The sequence below is a fragment of the Felis catus genome, chromosome C2 (assembly GCF_018350175.1).
Source record: "Felis catus isolate Fca126 chromosome C2, F.catus_Fca126_mat1.0, whole genome shotgun sequence".
Lineage (NCBI taxonomy): Eukaryota > Metazoa > Chordata > Mammalia > Carnivora > Felidae > Felis > Felis catus.
In genome coordinates, this window is record NC_058376.1 from 53,753,080 (window position 1) to 53,770,056 (window position 16,977).

At 34.7% G+C, this 16,977-nt stretch overlaps 1 long non-coding RNA gene across 3 annotated transcripts in view; it reads right to left on the reverse strand.

The window, feature by feature from the left end:
* Nucleotides 1-16,977, reverse strand: part of LOC123379940 — a 216,285-nt gene that overhangs the window by 6,302 nt on the left and 193,006 nt on the right. Inside the window, exon 7 of one of the 3 annotated variants that reach the window (XR_006585023.1) lies at nucleotides 8,132-8,162. The exons of 1 other annotated variant lie outside the window; for it this stretch is intronic. This is a non-coding gene — a long non-coding RNA (uncharacterized LOC123379940). Of the gene's footprint in view, nucleotides 1-8,131; nucleotides 8,163-13,778; nucleotides 14,822-16,977 lie in introns of those variants that run through there. One more of the 3 variants, XR_006585024.1, reaches the window with a different exon arrangement.

The following is a 16,977-nucleotide window of genomic DNA, read 5'->3' on the forward strand; positions in this document are numbered from 1 at the left end:
TCACACACATTTCCAGCCATAAAAATGATGAAGCATCTGCCTATCTGGCTGATATGAGTGAATCCTGCTTATTTACCAAATATAACATTCTTTTTGTTTCCTAGATAAGAATTGTTAAGAAACAAACATAGAGTTACCACTGCTTTCTAATGGCGTCCAAACCACAGAAAAGCCCTACATCCTTGAATCTTTTCTCAAAGCACCTAACAGAAGCCAAAATTCTACAAGGGGTCCTCTTTAACCCTCTTACTGAGATACTCCATGCATCCCCATGGTACACGTTCTTCCTTACTGCAACTAGTCAATAAACCCAACTTTGTTTAACTATAGTTGTGTTCCCGATGGTCTTTGGCTGAAGGCATTGACAAGAGTGTAAAAAGAAGCATTTTATAACACACTTGGGGGCCATTTTGAATTTCAGCCCTTCTTTTCCCAAGATCTTCCCTATTTCCACATGAGAAACAAACAAAAAACAAAAACAAGTGAACAGAACAACAAACAAAACCACAACACAGCTAACAAGAAGAAACTGGTGTCTCAAGAGTCAGGGTCTATAGATTCTACATCTCACAAGCAAGCACTGGTCTCAGTTCTTTTCCTGACCAGTCTGGAGGCTGAATGCTGGCCCCACTGTGCAAGATCATGTTAAAGAAGGTTAAGATATTTGATTGAGCTGCTACTGAAGGGTTTATTTTTTCTCAAATGTATAATAGTATGACTGTTTTAACAAGGTCTATTCTCAGGAAAAAAGTTCATATGGTTTAAACATGAATTAATTACTTAGTTATTTTCACTTTTGGCAAAATTATAATCAATACTGATAGACTGTAGTGGAGAAAAGAGATCAAAACCAAAGTAAGCTTTCCTCATATCTGGACAAAACTTAGAGGAGCAAGTCCTTGTGATGGGATAAAAACAGCTTTATGGACAAATGACTTAAAACAGCAAACAAACTACTGTATTATAATATACAATATTCAGAAATATTTTAGGAGAAAGAGTTTGGGTTCATAAAAATAGATTCTTGTTTAGCATGGATAGACTACTTAATTGTCTATGCAATCTCAGACTTAGCTTGAAATCTCAATTTACTCACAGGCTGTTATTGTTTATTGTGACCTTGAGAAACTTACTTAACTCCACCTAAGCTTGAGTTTTTCTTCCCTAAAATATAAGCTCCATTAGGGCAGAGATTTTGTCTCTTTTGTTCACTGCTTATTTTCCTGGTGCCTAGAGAAGCTTCTGGCTCATAGTAGACAGAATAGAAACCAGGATTTATAAAATGGCAGCATAGTCTCTGGTAAATAGTAGATGTTTAAATACATGTTTGTTGTTAACTGAGATGATGTGGTGATGCCAGTGTCATGATTTCAGGCATAATTTTAAAACAAAATATTAAAACACTGCCATCAATTTCATTGATATAGCAAGTCACTCAAATAAGGAGAGTTTGAATGCATCTGTGTTAGTCGCTGCTAGGTAAAGAGTAGTGTCTTTTAATTAATATATAGGCAAAAATGTCATCCCCATTTGGACACGGAAGGCAACATGAAAAAAACTGCAAACGTTTTAGTCTCATCTATCCATTTCAAAAGTATTATCAAAATAATTTTTTGCCATTCTATGATTTGTATAAACGAAGAAGGGGAAAAGGGAGGATTTCGAGAAATGTAACAAGATATATGGGAATTTAAAACCTTCTCCTACAAACTTAAAATCTTATATTATTGATCACTGTCTAGATATCCTTTTCCAGACTTGGTGAAATAGTTAATGTTCCCCCAATTTTTTGCCAGCCACTTGATTTTGGGGTGGCTTTCCATCTCTGCCAGCTCAGGTTTTATTCTAAGCAGTTTGGGAGTTTTTCAGTTTTAGAGACAGAAATGAGAACTGAACTGTGTAGGGGAGCAGATTATGCCACCCCAAAATAGGTCACTTTGGCATAAAGATTATTTTGAGCTGAAGGCAACTGAGAAGCAATAGGTATGAGGAAGAAAGCTTTCTGCTCTCTGTCTGCTGAAAAGCAGGACATGAATTTGCAAAGGTATCCCCTCCCCTCCTCTCTACCAGGAAGGATGAAAGCTAATCACCAACTTTCAACAATTAGCCCAGAGTTGAATCTATATAACAAACTTTATTAATTTATCTTCCATTAATTTCCCCATATATTTGCTACAATTTCTTGCCCCTAGAAATTCAGAGTCCTTTTCCTTTGTCTCATCAGTGCTCTAAAAATGTATTGTTCCTCAGCTAAAATGCTATATAAGCCCAAGTTCTAATCACCCCTCTAGGCTACTCATCTCTGGATGCTCCCTTGTGTAAGCACAATGCACATGCTAATAAACTTCAGTTTGTTTCTCTCTTATTAATCTGCCTTTTATCAGTCTAATTTACCAGGACTTTGCTGGAGAACCTAGAAAGGTGGTAGGAAAATAATTTTTCCAACCTGATCACTACTTTAGGAATGAAAAGTCTCCAAACTGCTTGTGTGTCCATCTGAGTCAGGGAGGGATCTATTCACTTGGGGCTTGTCCACGCCTCCTGTGTACCTACACGACGGCTTCAGGGGACCCTCTTCTCTTGGTACACTCTCTGGTAGGTCCTTGAAACCCCCCAAATAGTCTACTCAGGCCTAGGTTTCTTCTTCCTGTAATTAGGAAATAATGACCTACTGTTGGACCTCACATTTTCAAACCAAGAAGAGACAAACAACAGAGAGTGAGTCCCCAAGATAAATTGCTGGATAAACAAACATCTAACATTGCCTGTGGTTATCACTACTTCAATAATAGTCTGAGGTTTGGTCTCCCAGAACAGACTAAAGTGTCCTCTGTTTTAATAACTTAGCCTTTTCTAACAATCTCTATTTATAGCTGGGAACATTTATTCACTTACTAACAGCCTATACAGGGGAACATTGGCAAATTCAATCTGCTGAGAAAGCTATGCTATACTACTGCCCTCTCCCTGTAACTCTTATTCCAAAATGTTCTTATCCATCCTTTCTATTGAGTACTCTGAAGTATACAGTGCTCTGTAGAGGCCACCATTTTCTCAATCTCTGGTGATTTATTATTATATATTAGGCATCAAGTAGGTTATAAAAAATATGCCACCGTCAAAACATTTTTTTTCTTTTCCATGTACATCTGCATTTAGAATAATGAGAAATTCCTTTTTACAGCTGTCTTTAACTATTTGTTCATTTGTTTTGGTGCCCAACATTTAGGAGAGGTGGGAAAATTAATTGAGAGAAAGAGATTTCAACATGAATGGGTCTAAGATCTGTAAAGGTAGCAGCAAGTCATAGTAAGTTGTTTAGACATTCATTAATTCATTCTTTGAATGTTTGGATTAATCACATGAAAATTAGTGTTTGCCTCTGGAACAACTAGGTAGTGATAAATTTATTAAATGTCTTTTATCCTGACAAATTCTAACTTGCCAAATGTTGTTTTGTTTATGTGTGTAAATATATGCAAAGCAATTCAAACTTTACTTTGAACGTCTTCAACTTTATCACTGAAATTGCCTGTCAGCCCCAGAAGAGACAACGAGGTAATTTGTTAATGGTTAGAAGTGGAGCCCGGGGAGACATGATTAAACCTGGCTAAAGACAGTAGGGATTTCCTACAGGTAGACCCACAGGTTAATGTTCATCTTTCATGATCCTCTAAATTATATCTTGCTTCCTAATCAGCTGGGTTTAAAATACTCTGTCTCTTAATACTAACAAGGGCCAATTTATTAATTCTTCCACTCTAAATTTACAAGACCAACTGTATCTTGGTAGAGATGGAGGACATATGCTATTAAATCAATTATGTTATTGAACAGAATCTCAAAACAGTTGTCCTTGATTAACTTAAAGAGGCTGTACTATAAACAAGCCTCACAGGTTCAATAATCTATATGCCTCACATATAGTAATGACATCTAACATTAAGTACTTACATTGTTCTAAGCATTTTACATGTATTTATTCATTTAATGCATACAGCAGCCTTACAGGATAGGTACTATTATTATGCCAGTTTTGCAGCTAAGGACACTGAGGCATAGAAATCTTCCGTAGCTTGTCCAAGGTCACACAACTAATAAAGTGACAGAGCCATGCCCATATTTAAACCCTGGCAGAACAGTTCTACAATCTGCATGAATGTTAAAACTGCCTTTCTTACAGTAACACACTTTTTTTCCCAGTGTATGTAGATGATGCTATAGCTAATAAAGTACTACTAGAAAAGCAGAGACTGATTCTTAGTCTTACACATACTAGAAAAGCAGAGACTGATTCTTAGAAGCCAATGAATACCAGCAGTATTCAAGGTCTATGTTGCAGTTTCTTGAAATTACTTTGGTTTTCTTTTTTTTTTTTTTAATTTTTTTTCAACGTTTATTTATTTTTGGGACAGAGAGAGACAGAGCATGAACAGGTGAGGGGCAGAGAGAGAGGGAGACACAGAATCGGAAACAGGCTCCAGGCTCTGAGCCATCAGCCCAGAGCCCGACGCGGGGCTCGAACTCACGGACCGCGAGATCGTGACCTGGCTGAAGTCGGACGCTTAACCGACTGCGCCACCCAGGCGCCCCAAATTACTTTGGTTTTCAAAATGAGGTTTTTATCCTCAAAAGTCTGGGAAACGTAGGCTTGGTACAATTCATCGTACCCAATAAGCCTCTCCTTCACCTCACAAGAATAACCAGAGACTGAATTCTCCAGGAATAGCCCACAGGCTCTGATTATTGCTGGAGAATGGGCTGGGAGCCAGAAAGACAACATAGAAGAAAGAGCTTCTAGGAGAGGGAGCCACTACAGATACCTGACAGGACCATAAAGTGAGATGCAGAGTCAGGATAGATTAATCATCAGGCAGGGATCCATGTGGAAACCGGGCCAATGTCTGCACACCATAGGTCACCTTTGAGGTCAGAATTGTGCATCACCCACTCTAAGTGACCTGTCCAACAGATGTGGAGTGAAGGCCTTTTGTCCACAGCTGCTTGCTAAAAACTCAAATCACTCAGCAGGGAGATACCCCATTTAAACTGTAAAGTTATAGGATATTGACATGGGGGATAGAGCAGTGACGAAACCCACTCCCTCTAATAACTACACATCTATAATGCCACACTCTTACTTTCAATATACGTAACAGTTTAGAAGAAAAACCTTTTCTAGGGAAAATAATAGCTGGAAGAATTTTCTCATTTCCTTGAGTTTTTAAAAACTTTTATTTGCTATATCTTTCTATTTCTCAGAAATGTGGTAAAGATTATTTACTAGAATTAATGGAAAAATAATTGCACATGTGAAAACAAGACCAAAAATTCTTATGTGATAAATGCAAAAATATGGTGGCTTTGAATTTTGACTTAGAGTATTCCAGATATGATTTTATCAGGCTGATAGACACTTACACAATATTTCCGTATTGTATGTTTAACACTGTGGGAAGAAGCATTTGCTGCCAAGTCAGCTAGAGAAGTTTTCTAACCAGGTACAGGCACTATGACTACACTGTTCATGTTCCATTTTAACTTCATAATGTGGACCAGGAAAATGGAATTGATGTTCATGCTCTTTCTGTTCGCATCATTTCTTTCACTGATCCAAATACAGATTATTAAGGTCTCATCGTGTAGTCCAATCTCTATCCACTAACTAGTCCAGGATCTGAAAATGATATGAATGATTGACTAATCAACCTAAAATGATCTGAGTAAGCCCATTTGTTCCATTCCTATTTGGCTTTCTTGCTGACTGAGCTTTCATGACCTTGTGAAAAATGGCTGTTTTATCTAAAAATGTGTTTTATTTCTAGGTAATGGACTATGTCAACTTCCATTTCTTATGGAATTCACAGAATACAGTCCAGCATAGCAAGACATTTCTTACATTCCTATTTGCTTGTTCTTTCCCACCACACACTTTAACACAACTGACTTCCCAATCTTATATCTCTTGACTTTAGCAATTGGGTTTTCAATTTCTACGGCTTTCTCTTTATGGAGCACAGACATTTGCTGGAGAACACAGTACATTTAGTTTTCCACTCATGTAGCTAGGAAGAAAGAAAGTGCTCCTATTTCGTGAGGTCTTCTCAGCTAAGTGAGTTTGGCTCCATCTGGCCCAGCTTTTAGTTCTTCCATTAGTGTTAGAAGAGGCTTCAGTGAAATTTATTTTACTTCCATATAGTGGAGGTAACCATATTCCCACTTTGACGTTGAGAGTGTTAAAACCTGGTTTTCAGGATTGTAATTGTAAATTTTCCCAGGAAAGTCATAGGCAGACTCATATTGTTATACTGATTTAGCAATATATAATTTTAAAAGAAATATGTACATTATTGCTAATTAATCTGGCAAGAGTTATAATTTCTTAGCCCTGATAGAATCATTTGGTTAGAAGTAACCCACTGAGATGACCTGAAATGATGGTACTTGCTGTGTCAAAATTCTTAGTTTTCAAATGCATGTTAGATGCAATAAAATTTCCCTTTTTTAAATGCCAAAATAAAAGTATGTTCTGTGGAGTCCGTACAGCTACAACAGCATGAAGACATGGATCTAACTCAAAGGAGATACAAGAAAATTATCTCATTTTCCACCCTCATTCATTTTGAAAAACAAAAATTGAATTTTTAAACTTTAGTTTATCAGTCTTTCTGTGTCAAAGATGTGGTAGCCATTAGCTATTCCCCACACTATTTGCCTTTAAAAATGTTGAATTTTGCTCAGCTACATGATAAATTAATGTAAAATGTTTCAAATGTTTGTTTCCTATATATACTCCTTGTCATGGACTTTCAAAGATGAAATCATAAAGTACATCTTTTATTAGTAAGAGTTCTCCAGCAACACAACCAGTCTCTCATAACAAAGATTTATTATGAGGAACTGGCTCACACGATTATGGAGACTGAGCAGTGTAACTAACAGTCTGCCATTTGCAAGCTAGAACCCATGAAAGCTGGTGATGTCATTCAGAGAAAATCCTGAGAACCAGGGAAGCCCATAGTGTAAATCCTAGTCTAACTGAGGGTAGAAGATTAAGATATCCTAGATCAACAAAATGAGTGAACTCCTCCTTCCTCTACCTTTTGTTCCCTTCAGGTCCTCAATGGAATGGATGATGCCACCCACATTGGGGAGGGCAATCTACTTTCTGACTCCACCATTCAAATGCTAATACCAGTTGCAAATGCCCTCACAGACACACTCAGAAATATGCTTTATCAGAGCACCCTGTGGCCTGTCCTTTTGATGCATATAATTAACTACCACACATCTTATGTTATAAATGAGGAAGCTGAACCCAAATAATTTGCCTTAATCTCTGAGCATGTAAGTGACAGCATTAGACCTAAATACTGGACTCCTGATTGCTGATCCACAGATCTTTAATATGTCACTGTGTTTCTAAAATCTCCTGTGGAGTGGATGCTTGTCAACTTAGACATTTACTTAAATGACAATCTTAGTTCTAAAAATATGGACATATTTCATCTAGGAGCAAAGAGTCACATTCAACCACCAAGTCCAAATGTGTCATGGGATTGTAATAGAAAAAATACTGTTTTTAGAGATGGGGAGATAAGGCATAAAGAAAATAAACTATCTTCCCCAAACTCATATGTTAGCAAATATCTGATGCCAAAAATATATGCTTATGTTCATCACAATTTAATATTCACAATATACTGGAACACCAAGTTCCTGCTTAGTTCACAACTTGCTTCAAATGTCTACCATTAGCTGCTTTCTCATTTTCTCTACCATATGCATGTACGGATCTGTGGTATGGCATCCATGACTTAAGGATTTACCTCAAAAGATAAGAGGAAGTAACAATTTCTTTTTAACATTTAATATAGAATATTTCATTTACTCCTCACCACAATCTATGAGATAGGTATCATTTCCCTTCCCCTTTTTAAATTAATAGAATATAACTGACATATGGTGTTTATTACTTTCAGGTATACAACATATTGACTTTATGGTATCACTCCTTTTGAAAGACAAGAAAAATGAACCCCAGGGTTATATAAATGTCATAATATATAATGGTAAAATTTTGGAAAATGTTTTCATGTTTACTAAAACTAGTCAACTGCAGTAAGCTCACCTTTGGGGAAGTCATTAAAATGACGGCTTCGCTGAAAAAAAAGTAGAGCAATAAGAAAAAATGTTTGTAAATATTATATTAAAATAATACATGATAGCATATGCTAAGTCATTTCAAATATTTAGAAATGTGAATATAAACAAGGAAAGAAATTCAATGAAAATATAACAAATAATTTAATAGAATTAAGACAATTAAATCTAATCAGAGTTGTATTATGGTGGCCAAATAGGGCATTTTTTTTCTTTTATATATTTTATGATTGATTTTTGTAATGTAGATATGTCACTTGTACACTGATAAAAATTAAAACGAAGAACTAAAATGCACTATAACTCAGGTAATACTAAAAATAAAGCTACCTAAAGATGAATTGTATTTGGTCATAGGTATTTTTAAATTCTGAAGTTTAATGTCATTTTTGTTTCATAATTGTTCACAATAATAGTTTCCATATTGTATTAATATTGAATTTAAAATTTTTTCAAATTCTATCTGGTACTTCTTTGTTTTATTTTTCCCCCTGGTAATATTCCATATTTGATAGATAGAATGATTTGTCATATCTAAAATATTACCCTACAACCAAGGTCAAACTTGCCACCTGAAAGTTTTTTAGATGCTTAAATTAGCTCTCACTTTTCACTGTGATATGGGTGAAAACATCCTTTTTGGGGAGCTGTTTCTCTCTTTATCCTTTGCTTTTATATGCAGCTGCATGTTAAATAAGTTTTAAAAACAATTTCAACCAAAACCAGACTTCTCTGTAATGACTAGGAATGAAAAATAAATAGAAAGATTGAAAGATTTTGTCGGGATTGCTTTTTTTTTTCCTATTGGCACAGAAATAATTTGGATGCAACCCATCACTTCTCCGTAGCATGCATGCTTGGCTGTATTGTCCATTACTGTTCAACTGAAAAAGGAAGACTGTTTAAAAATAGAAACAGGAAGGTGACTTTTGTTTTTAGATGGAGAGCCTCCTTTGTGACACTTGGGCTTAAAATCAGTGTTGAAAAATAGCTCAGTAATCTCAGGGGGTTTGAGAAAGAAATAAGGAAGAAGAACCTCAGAGTGATGTTCAAGGCCAGAATCATGCACGGGTGGGTCAGTGTTTTCTCTGGCCCTTTATACACTGTGAGGAGCAAGACCTAGAAAGCAGTGCTGGGAGAGGTAAAGTCATTTTCCCTATGGTATTTAATGATAGGGTTCCTTAGCAGAACAGTAGTCCTGAGGATTAAGTTTCAGGGTAGGTGACCAAAGAGAAAGATAACAAAGAGATGGTATACTAGCATTAACTATTAAATGCTATAAATCTTAAGATACTTAGTCTAAATGGATTAACATGGCTTCCTGTTAACACGTTAGCCCTCCAATAATAATATCTAAACAAAATTTTAGAAGTATATAATACACTATAGAGTGACCGAAAGAGGCAAAAACTAGGAGTTTGATCTTTGAAGAAAAAGGAAGTACACAGATTTTGGGGTGGAACTCCTACTTACATGCTTTTTTTCTTGAGAACATTGCCAAGTCTATATAGGACCAGCAAATAGAACTCAAGCAAAAAGTTACAGTTTTTATTTCACTTTATTTTATTTTACTTTGTTTTGTTTTATTGCTTGAGGTGTCAAATTAAATAGTCTGGGGCTACCTGAAGAGGCAAAAATCAAAGGAGGAAATCCTATAAAGAAAGGATCCACAATGGAGGAAGGCCTGAAATTATCCTATAATTTTCCCTTACATTCCTGGCTGATCCCTGAATGGCAAAAACATAGGGAAGACTTGAAGAACCCTAAAGGAAAATAACAGCTGGAAGAATTAAGAAGAGATTTCAAGGACTTCCACTGCACGAGAGTTTGGGGTATGAATCCTTCCATGTTAGAGAGATATAATAAATACCTCAGGTTTGACACAGACTCACTCTAACAAAATAAAAACAAGCTTTCACAAGTTCAAAGTGATCAGTAAACAATTTAAATGTCTGATATAACAATAAAGTAAGTAACACTCTTCAGAAGAAGATAACAGAATCAACTGTCTCCATAAGAAATCAGGATTTCTAGGGGAAAAAAATAGGTAATTAATTAAACAGAAAAATATGACCAGTTATCTGCTTCTTTCCCCCTTTCTCAATCTCATTTCCTCTCTCTCTTTCATTCTCTCTCTCTCTCACACACACACACACATACACACACACACACACACACACACACACACAGAGTCAACAGAAACAGACATATTAATGGATATAAATATGACTAAGATACTGGAATTAGCAGACAAAGAATCTAAAGTAGCTATCAGGGGAAATAAATGTATGAGTGAGAACTTGCTCTTGCCAGAAACAATGAAGGCCAGAAGACAAGAAAACAGTATCTTTGAATTCCTATAAATATGTCAACTCAGAATTTTTTCCATATAAAATATGCTTCACAAATTAAGGAGAAATAAAGTCATTTTCAGGTAAGTAAAAGTTGAGAGAACATATAACCATCAAACATTAGAACTGTATTTAAAAACAGAAAAGGGAGAATACAGGCTAAAGGCAAATGTACAAAATGAAATTTAAATCTACAGAAAGAATCAGAGCTGGACATCATAAGTATGTGAGTAAATATAAATACAGAACTCTCTTTTCATTTCTTTAAAAGGCCTATGCTTGTTTAGGGGTGCCTGGGTGGCTCAGACAGTTAAGGGTCCTACTTCAGTTCATGTCATGATCTCGTGGCTCACAAGTTCAAGCCCCGCCTCAGACTCTGTGCTGACAGCTCAGAGCCTGGAGCTTGTCTCAGATTATGTGTCTCCCTCTCTCTCTGCCCCTCTCCCACTCTACTCTGTCTGTCTCTTTCTCAAAAATAAAGCATTAAAAAAATGTTTTTAAAGGCCTATGCTTATTTAAAGCAAAAAAAATTACATTATATTGTTGGAAATTTGATGTATATAAATATAGAATATATTAAAACAATAGCACAAAAGACAGGAGGATAAAAAAGGTACAATACTAACTTTAAGTAGACTGTGGTAAGTTAAGGACACATATGTAATCCCTAGAGCAACCAGTAAAAATAATGCAAAGGTATTTAATTAAAAAGTCAATGGAGAAATAAAACTAGAGTATTAAATTGGAAATATTAAACTCATTTTTTAAAAGGGCAGGAAAGAAGGAGCAGAGACAAAACAAACACAAGGGATGAGACAAATATAAAACAAATGGCATAATGATAGGCTTAATTCAAACTGAATCAATAATTAGGCTTAATGTAAATTACTAAACACTCCAATCAAAAGGAAGAAATTGTCTATGACAAAGGAGATAAGAATATACAACGGGGAAAAAAGTAATTTCAATAAATGTTGTTGGGAAACCTGACAGCTACATGAAAAAAAAATGAAACTGGACCCCTTTCTTAATGCTATATACAAAAATGAACTCAAAATGGATTAAATACCTAAATGTGAGACCTGAAGCCATAAAGCTCCTTAAAGAAAACATAGGCAGCAATCTCTTGGACATCAGCTCAGCCACATATTTATGGCTGAGACATGGATGTCTCCTCATGAAAGAAAACAAAAGCAAAAATAAACTATTAGGATTACATGAAAATAAAAAGCTTTTGCAAGGCAAAAGAAATCATCAACAAAACAAAAAGTCAAGCTACTGAATGGGAGAAGATATTTGCAAATGATATATCTAATCAGGGACTAATATTCAAAATATACAAATAACTAACATAACTGAAAATACAAAAAAATCCGTTAAAAAATGAGAAGACCTGAATAGATATTTTTCCAAGGAAAATATACAGATGACCAACAGACACATAAAAAGCTCAAAATCACTATTTACCAGGGAAATGTAAATCAAAACCACAATGAAATATTAACTCAGACCACTCATAATGGTTAGTATCCGAAAGATAAGAAATAACAAGTGTTGGTGAGGATGTGGAGAAAAGGCCCTTATGCACTGTTAGTGGAATGTAAACTGGTCCAACCACTGTGGAAAACAGTATGAAGGTTCCTCAAAAAAAAAAAATCGTATGATCCAGTAATTCCACTTTAGGATATTTATACAAAATGGAAACAGTAATTCAAAAACATATATGCACCCTTATGTTTATTGCAGCATTATTTACAATAGCCAAGTTATGGTAACAAGATATGGAATATTACTCAGTCATAAAAAAGAATGAAATTTTGTCATTTACTATGGATAAACCTAAAGGGTATTATTCTAAGTGAAATCTAAGAAAAAGCAAAACAAATGAACAAACAAACAACAAACAGACTTTTAAATTACAAAAAACAGACCAGTGGTTGCCAGAGGGGAGGTAGGTGGAGGGAGGGGAAAAATAGGTACAAAAATATTAAAAGGTACAAACTTGCAAAAAAAGAGGAGAGAGAGAGAGAGAGAGAGAGAGAGAGAGAGAGATTCTTAGATTTGATAGGGAAAGCAAAACCCAACTATATGCTGCCCATAAGAAAGGCAGTATAAATATGAAGAAATAGTGAGGCGCCTGGGTGGCTCAGTCAGTTAAGCATCCCCCTCTTGGTTTCAGCTCAGGTCATGGCTCACAGTTCGTGAGTTCCAGCCCTGCATTGGGCTCTGAGCTGATGGTGTGGAACCTGCTTCAGATCCTCTGTTTCTCTCTCTCTCTCTCTCTCTCTCTCTCTCTCTCTCTCTCTCTCTCAAAAATAAATAAACACTTAAAAATATGAAGACATACATTAAAAGAAAAATATATACCATTCAAATATTTTTCATCATAAGAAAATTGGAGTAGTTCTATTAAGACAAATGGTGAATTCAAAACAAGAAATACTGCCAAAAATTAAGAGAAACATTTTATATTAATGAAAGAGCAAATTCATCAATAATATATGACAGTCCAAAACGTGTATACACATAATAACAAGGCTTCAAAATACAAGAAGCAAAAAATAACAGAAATTAAAGGACAAACAGATCCATCCATAGTCATAGCTAGAAGTTTAATGCTTCTCTCTCAATAATTAATAGAAAAGCTGGACAAAAAATTTTATAAATTTCAACAATATCAAACTGCTTGTCCTAATTGACATTCATTGAATATCTCACTCAAGAGACGCAGAGAATCATCTTTAAAAATGCACAAGATGTTCAGCAAGTTAGCCCATATCTGTGCAATAAACCTTAAACTGCAAAATGTTTAAAATTAACTCACATAAAAACTCAATCAGTAGAAATTAAAACCAAAAAGTTTAAAAAGTTATAACTGAAATATCTAAAATCTTTGAATATAAGAAAATTAACAATCTACACTGAATTCCAAATTACACGGACCTAAGAAGAAAACACAAGGGCATTAGACGATATTTCTGATTTAATTGATGATTAATAATAAAAATCCAGTATATCAAAATTCCTAAAATAAAATACTAGAAGTAAATTCATAGCTTTAAAAACTTATACTAGAAAAGAATAAAGGTCTAAATCAATGACTTAAATTATTACTTTTGAAATAAAGTAGGTTATACATAAAATAAGTAGTAAAGATAAAATAATAAAAAATAAGAACAGAAATTTAAGAAACAGAAAGCAAAAATAGCTAGACTAGTCTAGAAATTAAGAGACAAAACACAACTTTACAAGTAAGGGATTAAAAGGAAATGACACTACAGGTACTAAAGACATTAAAATGATAAAGAATACACTGAACAATTGTATGACAATAAATTCAATGTCACAGATTAAGTGGAAAAATATTTCAAGAAAAATTATGATAATCTTACTGAAAATCCTTCAGAAAACAGAAAGAATACTTGCCAACTCATTTTCTGAGACCAGCATAACACTTACGACAAAACTTGCCCAAAAATATTGCCACAAAAGAAAATCACAGACCAAAATTCCTCATGAATATGAAAACAAAAATCTTTAACAAAGTATTAACAAATAAAGTTTAGCAACACATAAAAAGTAACACTTCAAGGTTTATCCCAGGAATACAAGATTGGATGAATACTTAAAAATTAATATAATTCACCATATTAACAAAATACAGAGAAGAAAGTCACATAGTCATTCTAGTTTCAAATGCAGCACTTGAAAAATTTCAACACCAATTTTTTATTTAAAAACCAAAACAAAAACTCAGAACTATCTAGGAATAGAAGGAGACATCCATTATTAATAAATGGCATCAAAGAAAACCCTATACCTAGCATCACATATAATTTTAACATGAAATATCGAATACTTTCACCCTAAGATTGGGAATAAGGAATATATAGTTCTTTTCTATTTATATTCATTATTATTATGATGCACATAGCTAATATAAATGCAATAAAAAGAATACGTGAAGATTATAAATGAAAAAATAAAAGTTTTTATGCTTGCTAAGTATTTATATACAAAGTCCTAAGAAATCTACAAAACAACAACAACAACTACTACAACTACAAAAGAACTGCATTAGATTTTTAGGGTTGCCCTAACAAAATATCACAGATTGAGTAGCTCACACAACAGAAATTTATCTTTTCACAGTTCTGGAGGCTAGAAGTCTAAGATCAAGGTGTGGGCCAGTTTGGTTTCTCCTGAGGTGTCTCTCCTGGGCTTGCAGATGGCCATCTTCTCCTTTTCCTGGTCCTTTCTCTATGTGTGCATCCCTGGTGTCTCTTTGTGTGTCCAAATTTCTCTTTCTTACAAGGATAACAGTAAGATTGGATTAGCACCACTCTACTTACCACATTTTAATTACTCCTTTGAAGGTCTAAGTCCAAATACTGTCACATTCTGAGGTTATTGGGAGTTATGCTTCAACATATGAATTTTGAGAGATCAAAATTCAGCCCATAACAAGAATAGGTGAATTTACCAATTTTCATGGATACATGATCAACATAAAAACTTCAATGGTATTTCAATATAATATTATAGCAGTGAAAGAAAGAAAGAATTTAGAGGAAACAATCCATTTATAATACCACTAAAACCAAAAAAAATCCTTATGTAAAAATTAACAAAAAATGTGCAATATGATATTAAAAAATAATGAAATGCACCACATGGGTGAATCATTTCAATTTTACTATGTGCTGCCAAAGCAGCACCGCAACATGAATAAATCTTAAAAACAAAATGGTGAGTGAAAGAAGCCAGACATAAAGAGTATGTACTATACTATTCTATTTATATGAAGTTCAAGGGAAGGAAAAAATACTCCATGGTAATAAATATCAGAACAACATTTACGTATTTGGTTGCAAATTTCCTTGAAGGAAGATGAGGGAGTTTTCTGAAGTGATTCATATGTTCTGTATCTTGACTGTGTGGTGATTGCATAATATATACATACATTCATCAAAACTCATTGAACTGTACACGTAGTATCTGTGCATTCACTATATATACATTTTACTTCAATGGGTGCGTGTGTGTGTGTGTGTGTGTGTGTGTGTGTGTGTGTATGCGTGAAAATTAGAGTAACACAATTTCGAGGAAGGTAGAATACTATAAAAAGACAGAGAACAAGCTTTGAAGTCATACAAAAAGAAATGTAACCCCAGATCTGCCACCAACTATTTTGTAGCACTGGATGATTTACATAACTTGTCTGACCCTATGCTCTCCATTCAGGAAACTAAGGGTGATCATAATATCTATCACACAGAATTATCATGAAGCTTATATAACATATGGAAATGGTTTAGGGCAGTGACTAGCATACAGGATGTGCTGACAAGTAGTAAAAATTGTCCTGATTCAGGTACAACAATTAAAAAAAAAAAAAAAAAACTGAAGTAATGGTTTCATGCCTGGACTGAATTGTCTTCTTTGAGGTACATTACAACGCATGATAACCACGTGCGAAGAGAGATGGATGAAGAATAAAAGAGTAACAGAAGATCCACTACTCCAGTTAAGGCATAATGTTGACATGAGAATAATTGAGAGAGACTGACAAACTCAGTGTCATTTCATACAGATACCGTGTGGATTAAATAAGGTACAACATGCAAACTTACTTGGCTGGTGTCTGATATTAAGTAAACCCTCAATAAGTGGTCAAAATGAGTCTATTTGTATTCACATCCAACTTTTTCTAAAACTCAAATACCAATACATTTAAAAAAGCTTTTTAAAACTAGTTTAGGGATGCGTAGGTGGCTTAGTTAAGCATCTGGCTCTTGATTTCAGCTCAGATCATGATCTCACAGTTTGTGAGTTTGAGCCCCATGTTGGTCTCTGTGCTGACAGTGTAGAGCCGGCTTGGGATTCTCTGTCTCCCTCTCTCTCTCTCTGCCCCAACCCTGCTCTGTCCCTCTCTCTTTCTCTCAAAAATAAATAAACATTAAAATAAATAACTTTATCTTATTAAGAAAAGACACCATATAATAATTTATTCCAATTAGTTGGTATTCATATTTTCACAAGATATATTTGGAGCAGATTATTAAATCTTACTTATGTGGTGACTTTAAAAATGTTACTCTATCATATAAATCCATATATCTGAATGAAAGATATTTTTCTTCAGTATTTACTCAGTTATAGTCATTACACTTTATATATGTGTGTATATATATTTTTGTTTGTTTGTTTTTAGACAGAGAGCATGTGAGCAGGGGAGAGGGGCAGAGGGAGAGAGAGACAGAGAGAGACAAAGACAGAGAGAGAGAGAGAGAAAGAGAGAATCCTAAGCAGGTTCCATGCTCAGCACAGAATCTGATGCAGAACTCAATCTCATCACTCTGGGATCATGACCTGAGCTGAAATCAAGAGCCAGACTCTCAATCAACTGAGCCACCCAGATGCCCCTAGTTATTACATTTTAATTTCACCCCCAAATCACAGC